This window comes from Gymnodraco acuticeps, unplaced genomic scaffold, assembly GCF_902827175.1.
Source record: "Gymnodraco acuticeps unplaced genomic scaffold, fGymAcu1.1, whole genome shotgun sequence".
NCBI classification, from domain to species: Eukaryota; Metazoa; Chordata; class Actinopteri; order Perciformes; family Bathydraconidae; genus Gymnodraco; species Gymnodraco acuticeps.
In genome coordinates, this window is record NW_022989937.1 from 543,070 (window position 1) to 565,083 (window position 22,014).

Genomic DNA, 22,014 nt, shown 5'->3' on the forward strand with positions numbered 1-22,014 from the left:
ACAGGCGCAATACTCTTTATTTTTGGGCAGCACCCAAAGTTAGTAGCACTTGAATCATTGAGACCATTTTCATGATTGTTTTCCCAAAAATAATCTCAGGGTTTTTGGAAAATAAGAAATTCAAGCAACTCATAAGACGATATAAAATGCATGTGAATAACACATGAAGAAATATTGATTTTGTAGACATGAGCGGCTTTACAAATTATTGTCCAAATATGGCGGAGCCCAGTGACTGGGGGTCCATGTGGGAATGCTGAGTGCACTTAGCACATGTCTTGGCAACCTGAGTGCATCCTGCGAGCTCCCTCTCCTTTAATGACCCATTAAAACTGATAAATGGCCGGAAACATTACAACCACTTAGTTGCTCGCCGAAATAGTATTCTTTCTTTAGAGAGAGCAATCTGCAACAAACCGACTTATTAATTTATTTTTGAGCTTTTGTAGCTCAACAAGCCATGACTCTGTATACAGTACCTCAATGCAATGAAGTCACACTATAATTTGAACACAATAAATTATACTATTTCTGTCCATCCATAGTATTTCTATGATCATGTCCCATTCTGTGAAATGAACACATGCTTTCAAACCTTAGACAAGTCTGAAATCTGGACATTACTTGAAGAAACTGTAAGAAGGCAAATGTCAATCTCCAAATTATTTGTAAAGGACATTAACTGGACTTTTCCCTGCCAGCTTCCTTGTCCAACATCTTCTAATGTCTAATGTTTGATGAGCCGCTGGCACAAAATTGGAGAAAAAAAACACAACTGAGGATGAAGGAGTACGGTAATTTACACAAATATTTCTAACTGGAGAGACAAGGACAATGGCAAACATGTTTCAGGAAGGGCTGACGAATGTCGTACAAAGAACTGCAAAAACTAGGTTGTGTATGATCAAATGATGTACCGGCTACAGGACTGTGGTGTAATCTGCATCATTTCGTGCTTCCTCTAGCCAAAGGAGTATTTTTTAAGTAAGAGAAAAACTTCTGTTGGGCTACACATGTGAAAGTAAACTCTGGACAATGTCCAAACCTGATTCTCTGGATTGTCCAGAATTCGTATGAAGCAACGAGTTTACTCTATGTATAAACAAGGAGATTGAAATGCAAGTTGATACAACAACATTTTTTATTCAACCACTTTGTTGAGTCAAATATCCCACTTAACAGCAGAATAATGGCGTTTTGTGCAACACTGCACATGTCTAAGGGTGAAATTAGAGGCAATCCTCTCATGAGAAATCTGACTTGGGAAAATTAAGTGAAAGAACAGAATTGTTCATCACAAAGGAGAGAAAGAGCCAACAAAAACCAAAATAATCTTTTCAGTTTATGAGGTTGCTTGTATCAGCATTTAGTTTGAGATATTTTCAGTGAATTCATTCTGTAATCCGCTTTATTCTCTTATGAGGGCATACAGTAGGTTTATACATTTGATTTGAACATATCCAACCCCATTTTCTTTCGATAATATTTATGGATAGCATTTATTCTGCTATTGCGCTATCAAATGTATGTACAGTACACCCATAAGTTAAAACTCCATAGGCTATAGTAGTTTGCAGAGTCACTGTCATGATTGAGAGGACAGCAGGGTGGACCCAAATGCAGAACGTACGAATGCAACAAAAAATGCCTTGACATAAAATAATTCCCAAATGACATAAAAGGATCTGACAACAACAAACAGAAAACCAGAACTCAAATACATGCAATACTAATCAAGACACAGCTGGGGAGGGAAGGAAAACACAAAGGCACCAGGTGAACATCATTCAGAAATCCAACAGGAGGTAAAACACAGAAACAGGAAGTAAAAACAGACCTAACACAGGGAGTGAAGATATTTCAAAAATAAAACAGGAAACAGACAGATCGTGACAGTCACAATGGATTAAATGGCATACACAGGCTCAAGGGATTCCGTACGAAATTGGAAGGACAAGAGCTGTGGAATGTTACGTATAATCTGGAAGAGCATATAAATTGGAAATGTTTTGGAAGAAACACAATTGAATCTTCTAATAGTCCTCTTTTTTCCCAGTCATTGATAGTTGTGTTATTTCAAACAGAACTTTGGAACTTGTGTAATTCAAATAATGTTAGGGAAACCATACGAAACTACAGTTCTCTCTAATTCAATCAGAACTCAATTCAATCCATTCTTGTATTATAATTATAAAATAACCTTTTAGCTGTTCAAAGATGAGTCAAAAATTCACCTAGAATCAATCTGAAATGTAAAAACAGCCTTGAATAGCTTGTATCTTCTTTGAGAACCAAGCCAAGATATATATCAAAGGAATAAAAAGCAATAAGGGTAATGTACCACTCAATAAAACCCTCTGAGCAGCAACATAGCAAAAGCTAAGTAAGACATTTATGCATAGCAAGAGGGGAAAACCAGTTCTTACAGCAGCACAAAGACAGCAAGAGTAGAGATAAATAGAAGAAAGATATATAATAATCAATAAATTACTAACTAAATAAATGAGAAAAGAGACCATTTTGTCAATAGTCACTTAATCCCCCATAATCTGACCATGCACATATTTAAAATCAACCTTTTTCTTTAATCACGACTATCCATTTGTCCACAGACAGACATATAAACACCTGGCAAAAGACTCGAAACCTTTTCTGTGTTAGTTCCCTACCGTGTGCGTCTCTGCATAGAGGTTTCTATGCAATACTGAGTAATATTTGCCTGTGAGACATAACACCTTGCAGCTCATTCGCTCTATTTCTCAGTGTCCTGAAGCAGGAGCTCTCTGTTTCTGTGAGAGCATGATTCTGTCCCATCAAGGCTACTAACAACTTTTATTACACGGCTTAGTTGCATAGGCAGCGCCAGGGGGGCGCTAGAGGGTGCTGCAGCTCCCCCAGGATAGCCATAGCACCCCCTAAGCACCCCCAATAAATGTATGTCTTTTCTTTTTTTATGTGTGTGAAATTCATAATTTGAAAAATGATTGATTGGAAAATAATATGCTACAGTACAGTACACATACTTCTGGGTCTCTGTGTTTCATTCAATCTCGGCTCTGTGTGGCACGAGCCATTTTGTGTGTGTGCGCGAGCAAGCGAGAGAGAGAGAGAGCGCACCGGTAACGGAGATCTTTGTTATTAGCATCTGGTGCTACGCTAACGGATATACAGTAAGAAGCTTTTTCAACAACAAGGTGGAGGGAGAACTCTCTCCTGTCAGACTGTGAATCTCAGGTGAAGTAAAAGACTATCTCAGTGTTTAGATAGTTAACATTAGTCTAAGTTATCTCAGTGGGTCTCAAACGGTTTGGTCACGATTAATGTAAACAATTATTTCCGAGGCACACGTTTATATGATCATTATAGGCAGCAGCGACGTGCAGTCAGTGGAGGCAGGGGAGGCATACTCCAATGTAACGGGGGAAAATCTAAAGAAAAACTAAATAATAATAATAATAAAATGTCTCCACTGATCTGTGTTGTAAATGTGATTTCTGTATGATTCCAATCGCTTTTTATGGTCAAAATCGCCAAATTTGCCGAGCTCCACTACAACTACATGGGAGCGATGAGAAGTGAGGCAGGGACGAGCTCTGCCTCCCGTAATCCCACAGTAACTGGCTGGAGCGCAGGCACTTCTTTTGTGCCCGCGATCCAGCCAGTTACTGTGGTGAGGCACAGATGAGCTCTGCCTCACCTCATATGCGTCACCCCACAGCAGTGGCGGCGCCAGAGTATTTTTGTTGGGTAATCTATGGTAGGGCTAACCCATACAGTGGTGGGACTCAAGTCAGTATTTGCAATGTAATTACATACACGCTATATCGCCCCCCTTGACAGTGAAACGCCACGCGTGAGGTTTAGATTATTTCCCTGTCTCAATCAGAATGGAACTGTATGAAATAAAACGGTACATTTGTCTTGTAGTAAATAAAAAGGGATCACTGTGAACGTGACGTATGATAGTACACGTTGAAGATCCAATAGGAATACTGAATGGCGGTTCCGATTGATCTCGATCAGTAAGGCATGACGCAGACCCAACGTTTCGTTGCTCTGATTGGCTGTAGGTCTATTCAAATTGCATTCGGAGGCATTTTGATCTGACCGCGGCCGCGCTGATATTATAACACCAGAGAATTTCCACACCTTTAGTGTATAAAACTCCCCACTACTTGGACTATTCCTTGCACCCCTCTTCTAGCATAAGCCCGAATGGTCTCAACCATATTGCATCAGTAACGTGCACTTGTTGTTACAGCAGGAGCAGTTTGTGTTGTGGACACGACCCGTATATTTTCGCAAGCCGTGTTCTCCACATTTTTTTTGCTTATTTTTTAATTTAATTTGCTTACTTTAACATCATTTTTCATGGTGGGGCTAAGGTGGGGCTAAGCCATTTCTTGGTATGGCTGTAGCCTACCCCAGCCATACCCAGGCGCCGCCACTGCCCCACAGAAACTGGCTGGAGCGCAGGGACTAAGCACATGCCTGTTACCATCTCACTGTAGGTCACAATTGTAATGTTTGTAGATCCCTTTATTACATGTGTCCTCGCCATCCATAGTCTCTAAATAACTTATTTCACGTATATGATATTTAGGCTCGCTGGTCTCATCATACAACGGCAATGAGAACGCACCAGTGGAGGCAGCCATCAAATAAAATAAAATCAAGTTTTATTTATATAGCACATTTATAAACGATTTTTGGTCGAGCCAAAGTGCTGTACATATAATAAAATTAGCCTACAGTAGAGACACTTTACAGCAAATACAACAGCACAGATTGTTCAGAATATCAGTATGAGAAAAACGACACCCTCTGTCCTTAGCCATAACCTCTGCCGCACTGAAGGGGGCATACGTGAGCCCACAGGTTCTTGTTGCTACTGTTATTCTACGCAGAGACGGTAGACGCAAACAACAAACTAGACTTTTGAAACGAGAGGAAGATAAGGAGGACTTTTACAAAAAAGTAATAGAGATTGTTGTCCAGAAGGATAGCATGGACTTCATCTTCAAGTCAAGGTAAGACCACAATTTTAATGAAAATGGGATCTTACTAAGAAAGAACAATCCAATATTTAGATTGTGGGTATCCTTTTGTTGAATAGTCTGTTTAAAATGACTCGAAGCATGAGACTAAAAAAGCTTTTGAAAATAACAGAATATTTCGATTAAGGTCAAAATATAATATTTGTAATCTGACTCTGAAAGAGTCAGTGCCTCACCAGCCATGAACCTCGCCGCACGTCACTGATAGGCAGTGTTGGGTGTAACGCGTTACTGTAATCACATTTTTCCGTAACGGAGTAATGTAACGCGTTACTGTTATAAATTCAGTAATCACACTACAGTTACTAACATTGCACGAAACGCGTTACTGTTATACATTCAGTAATCACACTACAGTCTGTCTAAGGACAGAGGGTGTCGTATTGTCATACTGATATTCTGTACACACTGTGAAGACCACTGAGACAAATGTAACATTTGTGATATTGGGCTATATAAATAAACATTGATTGATTGACAGTTAATAACATTGCGCGAAAAAATTACTAGATTATCCCTTTGACAGACTCTAGTAGTAATTACATTATTCAGAAGTTTACAGTAACTTTGGATAATAACACGGGAATAATAAACGGAGCCTCTCTTTTCATCTCCCTCTCCTGACAGCCCGTCTGTATCAGTCTCATGCAGCTCGCTGATCCAGTAATGAGTGACCCGACACGACAGTAAATAATAAACATATTACTAGTTTAGCTAGTTCCAGGGGTAGATAAGATTGGTAAATGTGATAGGTCTAACTTTTAACAATTTAAAATATTTCTAGTCACTAGGGATTTCCGCCGCAGGTTTATATTTGCGTAACATTTGCGTGACTTGTCCACATGCAACTGTCATAGGGGTTGTGCTGCAGTGCAGAGACATGGCTGAGTCATTAACAGCTATAACTTTAACTTGTGTTATGTCTTCCTTATTGCAATAGTGATTGTGATATGTGTGCACATGTACTGTAGGCCTAAGTTTTAAGTTTTTGTTATAGGCTGTTGCTGAGTAACGCAAAAGTAATGTAACGAGTTTATGTAGAGAGTAACGAAGTAAAGTAATACATTACTTTTTTTAAAGTAATGAGTAATATGTAATATATTACTTTTTGGAGTAACGACCCCGACTGATTATAGGTATACAAAAATAAGAGAATAAGTGAAAAACAGGTATGAAATATTATATGACAGTAAAACAAGAATAGAGTTTAAAAGGGGAGTGATTTGTAAAATATCCATAAAGAAAAAGTACATCTGTTTACAGTTCTGTTTCATATGGGTGTTGAGAGATGTATCCATTGATCTCTTCATTTTGCTCTCAAAGTGCACCAGATTGATGCTTTTAACTTCAATATAAAAAAAAAAAATTACATTACATTGCATTTAAAATCCTCCCCCCTAGAGGATGTTAGGTCCACCCACCACTTATAAAAATAGCACTTTACCCCTGCTTACACCTATATGCCGTGAGCTTATTATCGAGACTTCATTGTAACAGTCACTGATATACTGTGTATTTGCGTGGGGAGTGTTGCGACCGGTACATTAATTGGAAACCCTAAATGTTTGAGCACCCTCTAAACGTCAAGCTACCCCACAGCACCCCCAAAAGAAAATCTCTGGCACCGCCACTGCTTAGTTGAATACTCGATTCTGATTGGTCAATTCAAAACCAAGGTAATGCTCTTTTCAAAAGCCAAAAAGACACCAGAGCCTCTTTTAGATATTGTTACTATGCAAGGACAAGTACTAGAAGTGATTGCCTGTTAAAAATACCTAGGTATCTGGCTTGATGATTGTCTTACTTTTAAACTTCATGTCAATAGCCTGCTTAAAAAGCTGAGGGTTAGGCTAGGTTTCTTTTTCAGAAACAAGTCCTGTTTCTCGCTTGAGGCCAGGAAAAGGCTAGTCACTGTGACCTTTTTACCTGTGCTGGACTATTGCACCTGCCTGAACAAGTTAGATGCCGCCTATCACAGCGCACTGAGATTTGTCACAAATTGTAACGCACTTACACATCACTGTACCCTGTATGCCAAGGCAGGTTTGCCATCACTTACTGTAAAGAGGCTCAGTCATTGGTACACGTTTATTTTAGGGCTGTCAAACGATTACAATTTTTAATCAGATTAATCACAGCTTAAAAATTAATTAATCATGATTAATCACCATTCGAACTATGTCAAAAATATGCTATTTATTTATGTATATTGTTGTGGGAATGGAAAGATAAATGAAAGAAGGCGGATATATCCATTTAACATACAGTATCTATGTTTATTATAACATTTTTCTGCGTGTCAAAATGAAAGACAACCCACACACCTGTATTAAGACCCCACAGACCGTGGGGTCTTAATACATTACGTGTTGATTTCTATCAACGGGGGAGTACTTCAGGAAAGTCGACAGAGGGGGGGGGGGGGGGGGGGGCGGCGGTGGCGGCTAGTGGAGTACTTCTTGATCACAGAGTGTGAACGTTGTGATCAGCTGTTTTAGCGCAGTTCTCCAGTGAAGGGGGGGAGTCTCCCTCCGCAGCCGGTTGGCGTAGTTTTGGCACAATTCCATTGTACAGACCGACGTTAACAGCAGCCCTGTCTGTGCACACAGAGACCGACTCTGTCGTCCGGTGATCTAACCGCCTTCTGGAAAAGCTTCACAAGTACGTCGGTACGCAAATGCGCTTTTTGACACAAGTGACGGTACGCATTTCAGATTACGCACATAACCTGCGTACCAGTTATGTGCACCCCTGTACTACAGCAAAAGTATTCTCCTTCGGGACTTCCTGCAACAACACCACGCCGTTATCAAAGATGTTCTATTGAGAAGACGATCACTACGTGACAAAAGTTTTCAAAACCGTGGCTACTGAAATCAATCTTACTAACTGCTGTCTGTGCAATTTACTCCGCGCGAGTTGGCAGTCTTTATTTTGCTTACTTTAACATCATTTTTCATGGTGGGGCTAAGCCATTTCTTGGTATGGGTGTAGCCTACCCCAGCCATACCCTGGCGCTGCCACTGGTGGCACGTATGGGGCGGGCCATTCTGCACATGCGTTAATTGCGTTAAATATTTTAACGCAATTAATTCAAAAAATTAATTACCGCCGTTAACGCGATAATTTTGACAGCACTAGTTTATTTATAAAGCTTTGTTGGGTAAACTCCCGTATTATATCTGCTCTCTGATAACACAGAGAGTTGCAAGCAGCTATTGTCTGAGATCGCATGATGTAGTATTGTTAGATGTGCCAAGAAGAGCAAGTACTGTCTTAGGTAAGACAGCTTTTATGTGCGCAGCTCCACTTGCTTGGAACAATCTTCAGCAAGAATTGAAATTGAGCAATCTCATTCCTCTGCATGTTTTTAAAGCTAGGCTAAATGAAATGCTCGTTGATACTATGGGCACTTGTAAATGTCTATAACTATGTAAATGTATCCTGTAAATATAATGTATGATGTCCTTTATTGTTTTATGTTTCATGTGGAACCTATATGCTGCAGGTCTCCCTTGAAAAAGAGATCTATGATCTCAATGGGACCAATCTGATTAAATAAAGGTTTGAATTTAAATTAAATTAAATTAAAAACATGTGACACGTTGTTAACCTCTTAAGCCCGATTTCCCCCGCCGGCTGGGGCAAACACAACAATATAGCACGAAGAAGGCAGACAGGCCCGTCTACACTACAGGCATCGTAAAATGCTTTCAACGCTTCGCCCATTCATTTGAATGGGGTGACGTAGAACATTTTTAAACTTCGCCGAACTGCATTGTGGGGAGCATGGCATGGCTTTGCAAGCATCACGATCATCTATCGGCAAAAGTTGAACAATGTTCAACTTTTGAGGCTCGATGCTTGGCATCAACCAATCAAATCCCGCGTATGCAAATCTGACAGTACAAGCGCTAGCCAATCAAACCGTGTGTATGCTGAGAGAGACTACGCAGGTCATTTCCTCATATTCCAAAAAATGGAGGGAAAATTCATTATAGCGGTAGTGAATCACCCGGTGCTGTATGATCAGTCTCTGTTCATCTACCGGGATACAAACCGGAGGAGCGAGGCATGGAGGGAGGTGGCAGAGACAGTGGATGAAACTGGTAGGTTTTCGCCTGTTTGGGGATTTTATATCCAGTTTACTTCGTTTTAACATTGCTATTGCTTTGTATGCCGGGGGCGGGCGGGAGATTCCTGATTGGTTGTTGGTCGCCTTGGGCGCGAGAAATTGCCAAGCCTCAGACATGCCCAGCTTCAAGATTTTTTTATGCCTGTAGTGTAGACGGGCCGTAACAGGAACACGGCAGTGGCGTTTTTTTTTGGGGGGGGGGGCGCCATTTACATTGACCGCTTCACGCAATCTTCAAAGTAACCAAGCAACCTAAATTCATTTGTAATTTGTCTGTCCAATGACCTTGCTCCCTTTCATGTCATGTGATACCTTGTGTGATGAGCGAACCGTTTAATCAACCTCAAAAGTTATAGGTACTGTAGCTAGCAGCAGCAAGTTCGGCAGCATTATAAAAAATTGAATAGCTTGCATTTATAATGTACAGCAAACCAAAGCACAAGAGCGGCACTCAAAAGAGAAAGGATACAGTTTTTTTTGTCATACAGCGTCCTTGAAATCTCGATTAATTCTGTAAAGTAATTGTGTGATTAGTTCGCTGTGCCATTGTAAGGCTGTGGTGGTCTGAGGCCAGGGCAGGCTGTTGTTGATAGCCTACATGTGGAACTTATGAGTGGTTGTGTGTGTCCATGCGCTTATGTTTGGGGCGATGGGGGGGGGGCCCCAAAACAATATTTGCACCGGGGCCAATCACAACCTTGTTACGCCACTGGAACACGGTATGGGCTCTGCAGTGTTTAAGGACTTGTTAGTGGATCAGAAACTGTAAACAGAGTTAGACAGTTCTGCCGTAAAGTTGTTGTTGTCGCAGTTCCAGCCGTTGGTGCGCCGTTGAACGGAGTTTTTTTTTTCTTAGCGGAAGAAATATGATAATTTTTAAGTCAATAAAATCATTTCAATTGATATTGGGGGTCGATTCCTTAGTTTGTTTAGTATATGGCCGTGTAATAAGCGGGATAATGTGCAGCAAGGTAATCATTATGGGGAAAATAACACCCTTCAGGCTCATGAAGATCCCTCCGCTTCGGGTCGGGCTCCCTGATCAGCCTGTCGGGTCTTCTTTTCCCCATAATGACCGTCAACCCTTACGTTAACACCAGGCTTACTAATCTACCCACACAATTTTTCTCTGGTGTCGGAATGTCTCGCGATGTTGGTGAATTCTTATAAAACGAAATACCACTTAATTTCGGGTTAAAATGTGTTGTAACGTACTGTACTGAGAAATGTAACGGGTATTATATCACCCAAATGTAATTAGTAATGCGTTACATTACTGCGTTACAGCAAAAAGTAATACATCACTGTAACTCTGTTACTTTTGTAACGCGTTACACCCTTTATATATACAGTATATGGTTACACCCAACACTGGTTGTAGCACATGATAACAACTGCCCAAGTGTTAGTATTAAATGCCATGCTAGTGAGACCCTTGAGACCAGACTGAAATACACTAAATACAATGTATAATGCTAAACTATATAGGTTATAATACTATTGAAACCTAAAATAAAACAGAACTTTTAAAAAACCCTGATTGATAGGCAGCAATGCAAACTACCTCTGGTTCAGATGCTCAGTGTACCAGCGAGGAAGGACACAGCTATTATCTGGATGATGTTTTCAATCTAAAAAAAGCCACTAAAGCTGTGGCTTTGGCCGTCAACCAGCCACACGGCCCCACGGCAAGGAGTGTGCTTTCAGACAGAGAATGACAGAGCACTGGCGTCCAAACAACAGCACAGCTGAGAGGCCAGAGGCTCCACAACTGGAAACACACAGGTCTGTTGCTACACTGTTGGCCTTTGTGTTCTGTGAAGTGCTTTATAATGGGACAGGGTTATTGCATTCAGATTAAAGCTAGCTGGACTAATGGCATTGACAGGAAAGTAAGTAAAAGTACAGCAGGTGTTATCTCCTGTTATGTTCCCTGCATGAGCAAACAACCTGTTTGTATCGGCACTCGCCGCCTTTATTTGAGCTCGTAAGCTAAGCCATCCTGTATGCTGTCACAGAGGTGAATACAGCCATATTGACCATCTTAGATTGGAACAATATTTGTTCTGAGATGTGCAACAGCAGGCCATATCTTCCCTTCTATCATACATGACAGGCAATCAGCATATGTTTTTATTACCCCAGATACAATGTCAGGAAATAGGGGTGATTTGTATTTGTCTATCACCTGGTGTTGCGATTACATTTCTACAGCTTGATATGCTTTATCTTTACTTCACAGGGCAATTGCATGCTTATATGGGGAGGGGGATAATTGTACTTAATTGCTGCTGCAACACATTGGAATCCAACACATTTATACATAAACAGCTAATATTAGCCTTGCAGTCATCTGTATTCATTTTCACGAAAGCTGCGGATTCAAAATTGAAAAGGAAAAATATTTAATGTGTCTTTACATTATACTTTGAGGTCAAAGCATTTCCTTTATATCATGTTCCATGCTAACCTACCACTGCTCTCACTTTCAATTTCTGTATCAGATTTATTTTATTTCATGCTCTGCCGTTCGTGCACTTTAAATGGCATTTTGAAATGCCTCCCTGTTGACTCTTGGCATCATTTCTGCTCTATTATCCAATTCAGAAATGTCTTTATAACCTTCTATTGCTCATTTTGGTCTCCTTATGTTTTACTTTCCTAAACCCCTCAGGGCTGACATTGCTATCCCCTGAACAATGTGTCATATATTTCCCTCTTATGCCTTTCTATTATTTGACTGTATTTGGGACTAAAGTCAATTTGCCGTAGCAGAGGGGGAGGGAGGCAGCGAGGGAGAGATCAGAGGGAGCTAATGATAGACTACAGGCCAAATACAGGCAGAACTCCTGGAGGTGCAGGGTTACGGGCATCGCTGTTGAAATGAATAAAATACCAAAGTGGAAACAGATAGGAGGACAGGCAGGTACTCTGACATTCTGATATCAAATCTGCCTCCTGGCTAATGTCACATTTAATTCCTCACCTCTGCTGTCTGTTTCCACAATAATCTGTCTGGTCCAGTGGAACACAAATATCATGCAGAATATAAGATACAAGGTTTGTCTTTTTGCCATACACTATGGCAACTATTAACTTTAATGCAACCAGGGTCATTTGTGACATCTGTTAGATGTTAAAAAAACATGGTTCTTTCATTAGTCTGTATTGTTTTCATTAGAATGTAGATTTAATAGGCAATTGGATTACCAAAACTAACAAATTCAGTTGGTAAGAAAAACAAGATTGTTTTTTTATCAGAGATGGACATCTTAAAGGAGGGGTAGGTAAGTTTGAGAAACCGGCTCGAGATACACTTTTTGTTATATTCCATGGAATGCTCTTAACATCCCGATAGCAATGAATATCTTAAGTGCTTTGACAAAAAATCCATAAAAAAATGTCATCTGTGGAAGCCGTAGTACTGTAAAAAGCACGACCAATCATTTTAGCCGGCCCGGCTAAAGTAACTGGATGGCCTACCTGCCTGTCAGCCTTCCATCTGTGCACAAACTTATCTCGTGCCCTCATTGGTCATGTGCACGTTTGTGTGTGTTGGAGGAGGGGCTCTGTAAGGAAGTCTGAAGGAAGTGGCAGATTTTTTCCGGCTGTGTATTTTAAAATTCTAGCGCACTCAATTCGGTCAATTGGTTTCTCCAAAATTACCTACCCCACCTTTAATTAAAAGAGTGAGGGCAAAACGTGTCATTTGGTTGAACTGACTTTAAAAGGAAATGGTGTTCAATTGTATGCAAGAGTAAAACAATTTTTTGAGTTTCTATAAATTGCAAATCATTATGCTGCTGTCAATTAGCATCTAGCTAATTGTGTGATTAGCTAACAATATGCAACAACCAAAGAAAGCCATTGTTAGCCATAGCAATTAGCTTTGCAGCTAATGCTACATTTTTGAAGACATTGGATAAGTTAAAAATTATTGTGGTCTAACGAAATTTGAAGAAATTCCCTCCTAGCGTTCACAACAATTGAACGTACGAATTTACAGACAGACAACCGGAAAACATAATACCCCTGGCCTCAGTTAACTTTGAAGATGTGAAAAGGGATAGGGTTAGGATTTTAAATCTTGCATAAGAAGCTCAGAAAGTGACTCCACTTCTGTGTTAATAAATGTACTGCTTAAAAAAGGGTGCCCAGCTCCTTTTACAGACCGTGCTCTTAAATAATGTAAAAATAGGCTTATGAAGAATGTCAACCTTCCTCCGTGTACGTGATGATACCAGAGGAAGGGAAGCCCAAGCTAACAGGAGAACTCGATAGTGCTGAAAGCCTTTCCCCATTGAACTGGCGTCTCTTGCAGGAGTGTGTCCTCCAGAGACCTGCCTGTTGCTTTCCTCCCCTCAATGGGAACGAAGTGTGCCATTATGTGCTGTTGACATCACAGAGGCCGCATCTTTATATGTGGCAGCAGAGTGGCAGGCCCTTTGAAACATTTTGACTTTTAGCACCTCTAAGGTTTTTATTTTACACAAATAAGCACTTTCATCTAGTATATGTGCTGTGATACAACACAGAATATAGATTTGCCTACATTAAGGCAGTAAATAACCTTATTATTTATTAATGCAATGTGTAATTGCAGTGGGTCAAGACAGTACAGAGCATATGGACTCAGTGCTCATGTCCCATGTGGCATTTAAATGGGAATACATTTATTATTAAAGCAGAAATGTGTGAGAGAAGTGGTTACAATGTATTAATCTAAATATTGCAGTTGTCACAGTTTATTTAATAAATAATAAAGATATTTTACAAACCTACACATACGTATATACGTATGTGCATCTTCCTCTAGCGGCTAGATTTCATACCATCTGTGCACCATGAAACTACAGCCATTGTCCATGTGTTTTTGTGTGCGTAGTGTGTAGTGTGTTTTCTGATAAATGACCCAGCTGCTACAGGCTTTCATTAAGAATCAGCTTCATTCTGTTGTCTAGAGCAATATATGTTTGATTGATCACATATTTATTTTAAAAGCAGATCAATACTACACTGGCGTGAGGATCGTGACCTGAATTGATTGGATCGTGACATTTCAACAGGATTGCATAACCGTGAAGGCGTTTTATTGTTATGATCATTATTATGATGACGGGTTTGTCGGTTATACGACTATTGTTATGTTTATAATGCCTATGCAGATGTTTGTGACCATGCTTTGAGTGAAGAAATATGACTGTTTGAAAGGTTATGTTTTGAAATAGTTTCCATTATTGTCTTTATTCTTCGTGTCTCTACAAAATTCACATACTGTATAGAAAATAAAAAGGTGTTATGAGACGATTTTGGCTTTTGGCTATGGTGTAAAAAACAAACCCATATGGGTCGTGCCCTTGTATTGATGTTCAAGTGGGAAAGAAAAAGAGCGTGTGCAGGAGGAGGTTCAACATACCTGAGCAAAAAATAGGCTTTGTGAGTGTCGGAGCATAATTCTGCTCTTGTGAATTTCCTACGCATAACTGTTACATTTTAATCATGCACTGGAGATAGGGGGAACCTTGAGTTTGTTGAATCTGACGCCTACAGAAAACCACATCTGCAATGCTAATCACAGTCGAGTAAAGGCCTCACAGACTCGCCTTGTCTTCTCTGTCAAACTGAAAAAAGTGTCTCCAGTAACCACCCATAGCGTGCTGCCTTCACTGTCCTGTTCGCCAATATCTGCATTCAGGACAAGAGCAGTGGGATTAAAAAATTAGCATACGGTCTGCTACACTAAATGGTTGTTCTCGGTTTTTTTCCCATGATGTGTTTCTATTTTTGCTTCTCCGTAAGTGTTAGTTGAGAATGTATATATGTTCTATTGTCTTAAATCATATGTGTGAATCACTTTCTCTGCCACCTCCTTTACACAACAGTTCCTTAAAACTAATCTTCACTGTAGCTGTTTTGCACAACACAAATATCCTTTGAATTTGGAATTTCCTCTTTTAGTACAGTCTTTAGTTTTTAAGCCATTTTAGCAAACCTCCTTAGATTAACCCATCAGATTACTTACTTTTTAACTATCTTTTGAGCAGGCTCTTGAAGAAAAACCTCCTCATACACAATCAAAAGAAGAGGTTATTTGTCAAAGGCTCAAATAACTAAACACTTGATCATAGGAGAGTAACAGCGACAGGTGAACAATTGCAGATTCAAACATGTGGTTAACATGCTCAAGGTTTAGTCAACAAAACGACCTGGTTATGTTACAGGGTGTCCGCGGGGTCTTAAAAAGTATTAAAAGTTGATAAATCAATTTAGCGAAAATTAAGGCTATTAAAAAGTATTAAACAGCATTTTCCAAGGTATTACATTTTGTAGCTTGTTTTCAATAAGTATATCAATTGTCCAAAGAGGTTGTATTCTACAGTCTGCCTGAATGTAATCATTGCGTAGTTGTGTAGTGAGATTCTGTGTAGTTTATTTCTGGCATCCCGTTGGATTTGACGTCATCTGAACGGGACATCGCACGCTCACTGCTTGATAGCGTGTGAAGGTCCGTTTACGCCGGTTGTTAAACAACATCGTTATGGGGAAATGCAAGTTTGCGTCCAAATGGTTGGAAGATAAGGAGGAAGGACAATCAATACTGTATATAGTCAATGTGAGGTAAAGTGTGTCGCCAAGGTAACCGGTTAAAACTCAAAGTGGCGATGAGGTCTTAAAATGTATGGAAAGGGTCTTAAAAAAGGTCTTAAAAGGTATTACATTTGACTTCAGGATTCCTGAAAAGAGAAAAGAAAAAGATCACAATTAGGTCAAAATAACTGCTTTTACGTAACTTAGGTATGTTGTGTACGTGAGGTTGGGGCAATATGCACGTGGCATAATTTAATGTTTAATGTTGGCATCGATGTTAACTTTTAATCCTTGGAAAAGGTCTTGTGTTTGTTTGACCTGTTCCTCCTTCGTACGCATACTTTTTAGTTCTGTATATCACCTTACTTCCTTGGGTCATAATTACTGCTGCCACTTGAAATCTCGGCCCAACAATAAACGTAAATATGGGACGTAATAAGCTGCTCGCATCATGGATGTTTAAAGAGAACTGGAAGAGTCAATGGGAAAGAGTCTCTACTTGTAGTACCACTGTTTGGCCACTTTGAACATTTGCTTAAAAGACATTGGGGGCTCGGCTTGCATAGACAACCAATGGAGCCTTTTGTTGGGAGGTCAGGGAGTTCTTAATGCCATCGCAAAAGCATTTCCATTTGCATCACTTCATTTAAAGAACCTTATCGTTTATAATTCCGTGTTTGGATGAATTTTCTATAAGGTCCTATTTGGTCCACCAGATATCTCCCACCGAAAACCACAATATATATTATTATCTTAGTAATAACTACAAATTATAGTTATTTCTTCAGTTGTTTTGTTAGGTGCACATGCTCTTTAAGTAAGTAAGTAAGTAAGTAAGTAAGGATCCTTTATTATTGATTATGCTAGAACCATTTTGTATTTACACAACAAATTAAAATACAATAGGTGTTTGCTTTTGGCCAGTGGCCCACCATTTTCAGCATTGGCCGTTCAAGGAAAAAAGGTTTCTTAAACTTGCTTTGCATTGGTAATCCATATCATTGACCATACTGTATCACTACATAATAATGCAAAAACAGCATGATACGATTTCGGTCAGACAAATAGAAGCATGTTCATATATTCGCAGAAATCTCCAACATCTGGAAAAAAAATAATACTTAAGAAACACTTAAGATAATTGTTAAAGCTACTTTAGTCTTTTCATCAGTTATGGCGCTGCTCAGGCGGCCAGCTGTTCTTTATTTTGCACTAAAAGCAGAATAGGTGTTAAAGACACCCACAATTTCAACTTGAATTTGTCTGAATACAAATCATTTTACCCTCTAATTAACTACTTTCTGTCATTCTTACTTTAGCAAGCACAATAAAACAGGCACTGGTAGAAGGACAGCTGATCATTAATTATTTCTAGTACGACCGTGCAGCAGCTGCTCTTAAACACAGTGACTGCTTAGCAGGCCTCAGTGATACGTCAGTGCAACACCTTGCATTTATTTAAAGGTCCCATGTCATGGCCATTTCTACTGATCATAATTCCATTGTTGACGTATACTAAAATAGATTTAAATTGTGCAATTTTCCAAACTCACATTGGTTTCTCATACTTACAGCATCTCTGTATAGTATGTGTATTCACTCTGTCCTAAACGGCTTGTTGGAGCTCGTGCCTCCCCCCCCCCCTCCCTGTGAGCCCACTGTGCTCTGATTGGTCAGCTCGCCCACTCTGTTCTGATGAGTCCGACCTCCATGCTGCTACTCTGGTTCAAACTGCATCCACCAAACAATATGATTTATCTCGACCTCCCCAAAATAACCAAAATCTGACACAGTGTGAGATGTCTTTTTTAGCTGTTCTGTCGTCATTTCCTGCGATCTTCTTCATAAAGTCAGTCAAAATGAATGAATGGGCGTTTCTTTGACTATTTATAGGCAAATATGGGCGTTACGTGAAGCCCGCAAAAGCTGCGCCGCATTTCGAGTCGATTGTGATTTATAAAGGGAAACTGGCGTAGGAAGTGCCGTACGCAAGTCCTGCGCCGGTACGCAGTCTTTTATGAATCGGAAAATGTCGGTGCGTAATTGTTTGCTTTGTCCTACGTAAGCAACTTTCCCACGTCAATCCTACCCAAGGCTTTATAAATGAGGCCCCTGCCTCATCATATTATTATTTTAATTCACCAGGGCATTATTTGCTTAACTTCTGTGCAAGTAGTAGATATAGGCATCATTTAAAAACCTTTTGAATTGATGAGATTGTCTTTAGCTTTTATGCCATTTTGGCAAAGAACCAAGTATCAGAATACTGGCTTTTATATTTTTCAATGGTAGGCCTACGTCATTAAAAAAAAAATGGACACTTGTTGCTGCAACAGATGGCAATTGTCCTTTAACAATAATGTTAACGTTGTTTTTTTAGAGCTTTAGTGTTCCTGCCTTCATTTTTACATTGCGTTTTCCTTGTATATTAATGTTGGGGTCTTTATATTTGGCTATTGGTGTGGTATGGATGTGTTGGGTTGAAGCTAATAGCCACAGATCATGGAGGTCCAAACAACGCCAATATAAGAGATCAGCTCTAATCAGCACTAAAAAAACGAATCAGATTAAGTCCAAAGACTGGCATCGCTTCCCTACATTAATGGCTCCATGTAAAAGGAAATTAAAGTGTCCAGCTGGCTGATGCAGCCACATGGTTGCATGTTAAGTCTCTTGAGGACGAGTGATAAATTAACAGGTCTGAACTGTGGATGTAGAGACTCTGGTCACGGTCAGTATGACTCACTAAAGACACCTCAAGGAAGTATGTGTCAACCAAAGCCGAAAGAGAATGATCACGAATTACGACGAGTTCAAACACTTTGATGCACTTGATGATCACAGTGAACGCCTCGCGTATGACACCAACGAAGCCACGACAGTTACTTTCAAGTGAACAGAGGAGGTGGCGTGAGAGAAGGGAAGGAATCCGGGAAAGGAGAAAACAATAGGAGGGGTAATGTAAGGTGGGGGGGGGGGGGGGGGCAGGGGAGACAATACCACCTTTCCCTCTTCCCTCTATTATCTCCTTTCCCATCCCCCTCTCACCCTTAACGAGGGATAGTTTTCTCCTCGCTTCTCATCTCTCTTCTCCCCTCCTTTCCTCACCGTCTCCGGGGACCAAACACACCCCTGACAGGTTGCCATGGAAACACCTCACACACTCTCTCGCAGACACGCTCTCTCTATCTTGCAGCGGTGACGCCTGTATCCTATCTCTCCTCCATTAGCATCCCTCTTGCTTACAGACACACAAAAAAAGAAGAAGAAAAACGACAAGCATTTATCACGAAGAAAACTTAGTTTGATATTCATCGACACGAGATTTGACGCACTTCGAACTGTTATTCCTGAACGCCCCTTTTTTATTTTTAGATCCGGCTTACAAATGCATTCCTGACAATTTTTTCCCCTGAACTCTACTCTCCATTACAACGAAAATATTTAATTTGCACGCAATTTTCGGAGTCATTGCCATACTCCATTAATGCCCGCCCAAGTCAGTAGCCGAGTCCCTTTCTCTGGAGCTTAACTCATTTATAATTCAGTTCTGTTTCTCATAGTTAAGGTCAGGATAGAAGTTTTTTTTTTAGCAAGCACTCATCCACATGAAAGAGTATATCTACACTATTCCCCCACCCACAGGCTTTTAGAGGGCTACTCTGGGGGGTACAGAAAAAGGACTGTGGTGCTCTGCTGCAGGGCCACTCACAGCCGCGCACCAGCCGCCAACTTCACACCGTGCATGTGTCACCCCCGCTGAGCTTCTCGGGGAGGGTCTTATCCACCTTGTGAAGTGTGTTGCTGTCATCTTTTCGGCCTGGGTACACATGCAATCTCGTTACGGCTTAAAAAAAACGAGTCACATCCACGGGCTTCACCAAACCGTTCACCCATAATGCCACTTTTTTAATCACTTCATTGATTACATTTTCATCCCACAATGTTGGGGGAGGGAAGTGTCGTCATCCACCCAAACTCTCACTGTGAATGCACCACATTTTCAACACCTACAGCAAATCCATTCTCATTCATCATAAAACAGCATGGGGAACTTTATTTATTTGTTCATTTATGCCCAAATCTTCACACCTCACGATTACGCCTGTCTGCTGATGAAACCAAGTGTCAATATCTTTTCTTTTTTAACAGTTAATATTGAGTCGTGCGAGGAAACAGCTTGTAACTCCATGCTGTGAGTGATCAGTGAAGTGTCATGAGGCTTACCTTGTTACCTGCTCCTCCACATGCCAAAATCCACCTTCACGTTTTACATCACTGAGTGGGGAGTCCGAGGGTCTAACTGACACACACTCCCACACTTTCTCTCACTGAGTTGGTCTCTTGCTTCCACGAAAACTACCTCCTTGTGAACAAATATCTATTCTTCTTCTATTTATGTTTTCTCTCCAGTAAGCAAGCAGAGCATCCTTCCTGGTGGCAGCTCCAGGTTTAAAGAGGCATCAGCACGGAGAGAGAGGGAGAGACAGAACAGGGGGGGGTGTAGTCAAGGCAACAGCTGTGAGACTGGGCTGCATCTGCCTTCAGAGTAAAAGCATGCAATAGAATAAAAGATAAGCCCCTTCAATACAGATGAAAACGTTAAATAACGAAAGACAACAGGGTTGACGTCATTTGTATGCACTGCAAATGTTAGCAAAGGGGATCATAAAGAAAAAAAGCCTGCAGGACTCTGCTCATCCACTGATCCTTAATTATGGCTGCAAGTCAGGCTCGCTCCTGATGCTGTCATGTGGAGGAATGAATGGATACACTGAAGAAATGAATGAATTGGTTAGAGACATTGTGAAAACCAAAGTTGAACCAAATACTCAAAGACTCAATACTCCATGTGTCTTATTTTAGATTAAACACTAATTCCTTAGATAATTCAAATCCAGTCAATTACAAAGAATTAAGAATCTCGAGGTAAAATTCAAAAAAGCTAAAGTGGACTTCTGAAAAGTGAGATTTTAAAGTGACAACCACAGTCACTATACAATGTTCTGCCTATTTCTATAGAATGCAGACACAATAAGAACAGAGGATTGATTAAGGAAGTCATTAATAGTAAATTAGCGGAGAGACCAGAGATGAACAGATGAAGGTCACCAGAGAGGGGGTTCTATTGCACAGTTGAAGATGCTGGGAAAGAGGAATAAGCTACTGGTGAGTCATGGCTGGTAAATAGTGAACACCAGCTGGCAATAGGTGACACAAAAAAAATAAAGAATGGCAAGAAATTAAGTGACAACAACATTCGTGTTTATTAGTTCTTAGTAATCCAGCTGGGTCCAAACTATATTTGGTCAAATCCAATCAGTCTCTTTTAGTTGCTATTTGTCATGTGTTTCCTCGTCAAAGTCAAATCCCTATCATCTTTAATAACAAGGTATGACAACTGTTATTTACTTTTATTTTTTTCCTAGTCATTTTGGGAGATACATTTCCAGATTAAATAAGGTCTTTGGTTAACACAAGCTGAATCGATTTTCCCCTTTTTTTCTATGTCAGTAAACACCAGAGGTGGGACCAAGTCATTGTTTTGCAAGTCTGAGTCAAGTCTCAAGTCAGGATGGGCAAGTCCTACACTTTGACAAAACGAGTCTTAAACAAGTCATTATGTGCTTTTCACCAAATGTAATGACATCGATCAACAGAATAATACTTAATAATCAAATTGCTCTTTATTAGTCACATTAATAATTTAATAATCCATTTTCTCTCTGCTGGTAAAGTAACGTGTGTTTTTCTAATTTAAGAGGGATCAGTAAGGTAAGGCTACCGTGACGGTTTGATTCAGAAGGAGTTTAATGTATAAGATCCCTGATGTTGAGGTAACCAGAATGTTTATTTCCACTGTGTACAACATGTTGTAAGGGACCCACAATCTATCTTTATGCAAGGGATAATGTGCAGCGAGGCGGTCTCTATGGGGAAGAGAACACCTGCATCTAGATCCCTCTGCAGGTGGTACTTTAAGTATATTTTGATGCTAATACTTTTCTACTTTTACTTTTTGAATGCAGGACTTTTTATTGTAACTGAGTATTCCTACACTCTGGTACTTTTACTCAAGTACAAGATCTGAACTTCTCCCACCTCTGACAGTAAATCCTGAGGTTACCAAAAAAAAACCCTGCTCTGAAGGTTATTTTCATTTTACAAATCCTGCACTCAGCTTTGCTTTCTCCAATATCATTGAAAAGCAGCAGATGCTGCTTCTTTTTTCGG

General features: G+C 40.1%; 1 protein-coding gene across 1 annotated transcript in view; it reads right to left on the reverse strand.

Moving 5' to 3' along the window:
- The window catches only part of lingo2b (leucine rich repeat and Ig domain containing 2b), a 66,382-nt gene extending 46,145 nt beyond the window's left edge, over positions 1–20,237 (reverse strand). The window contains exon 1 of the mRNA XM_034210077.1: positions 20,008–20,237. The gene's annotated coding sequence lies outside the window, so the exon portion shown is untranslated. The remainder of the gene's footprint in view (positions 1–20,007) is intronic.
- Positions 20,238–22,014: the final 1,777 nt, after the last annotated feature.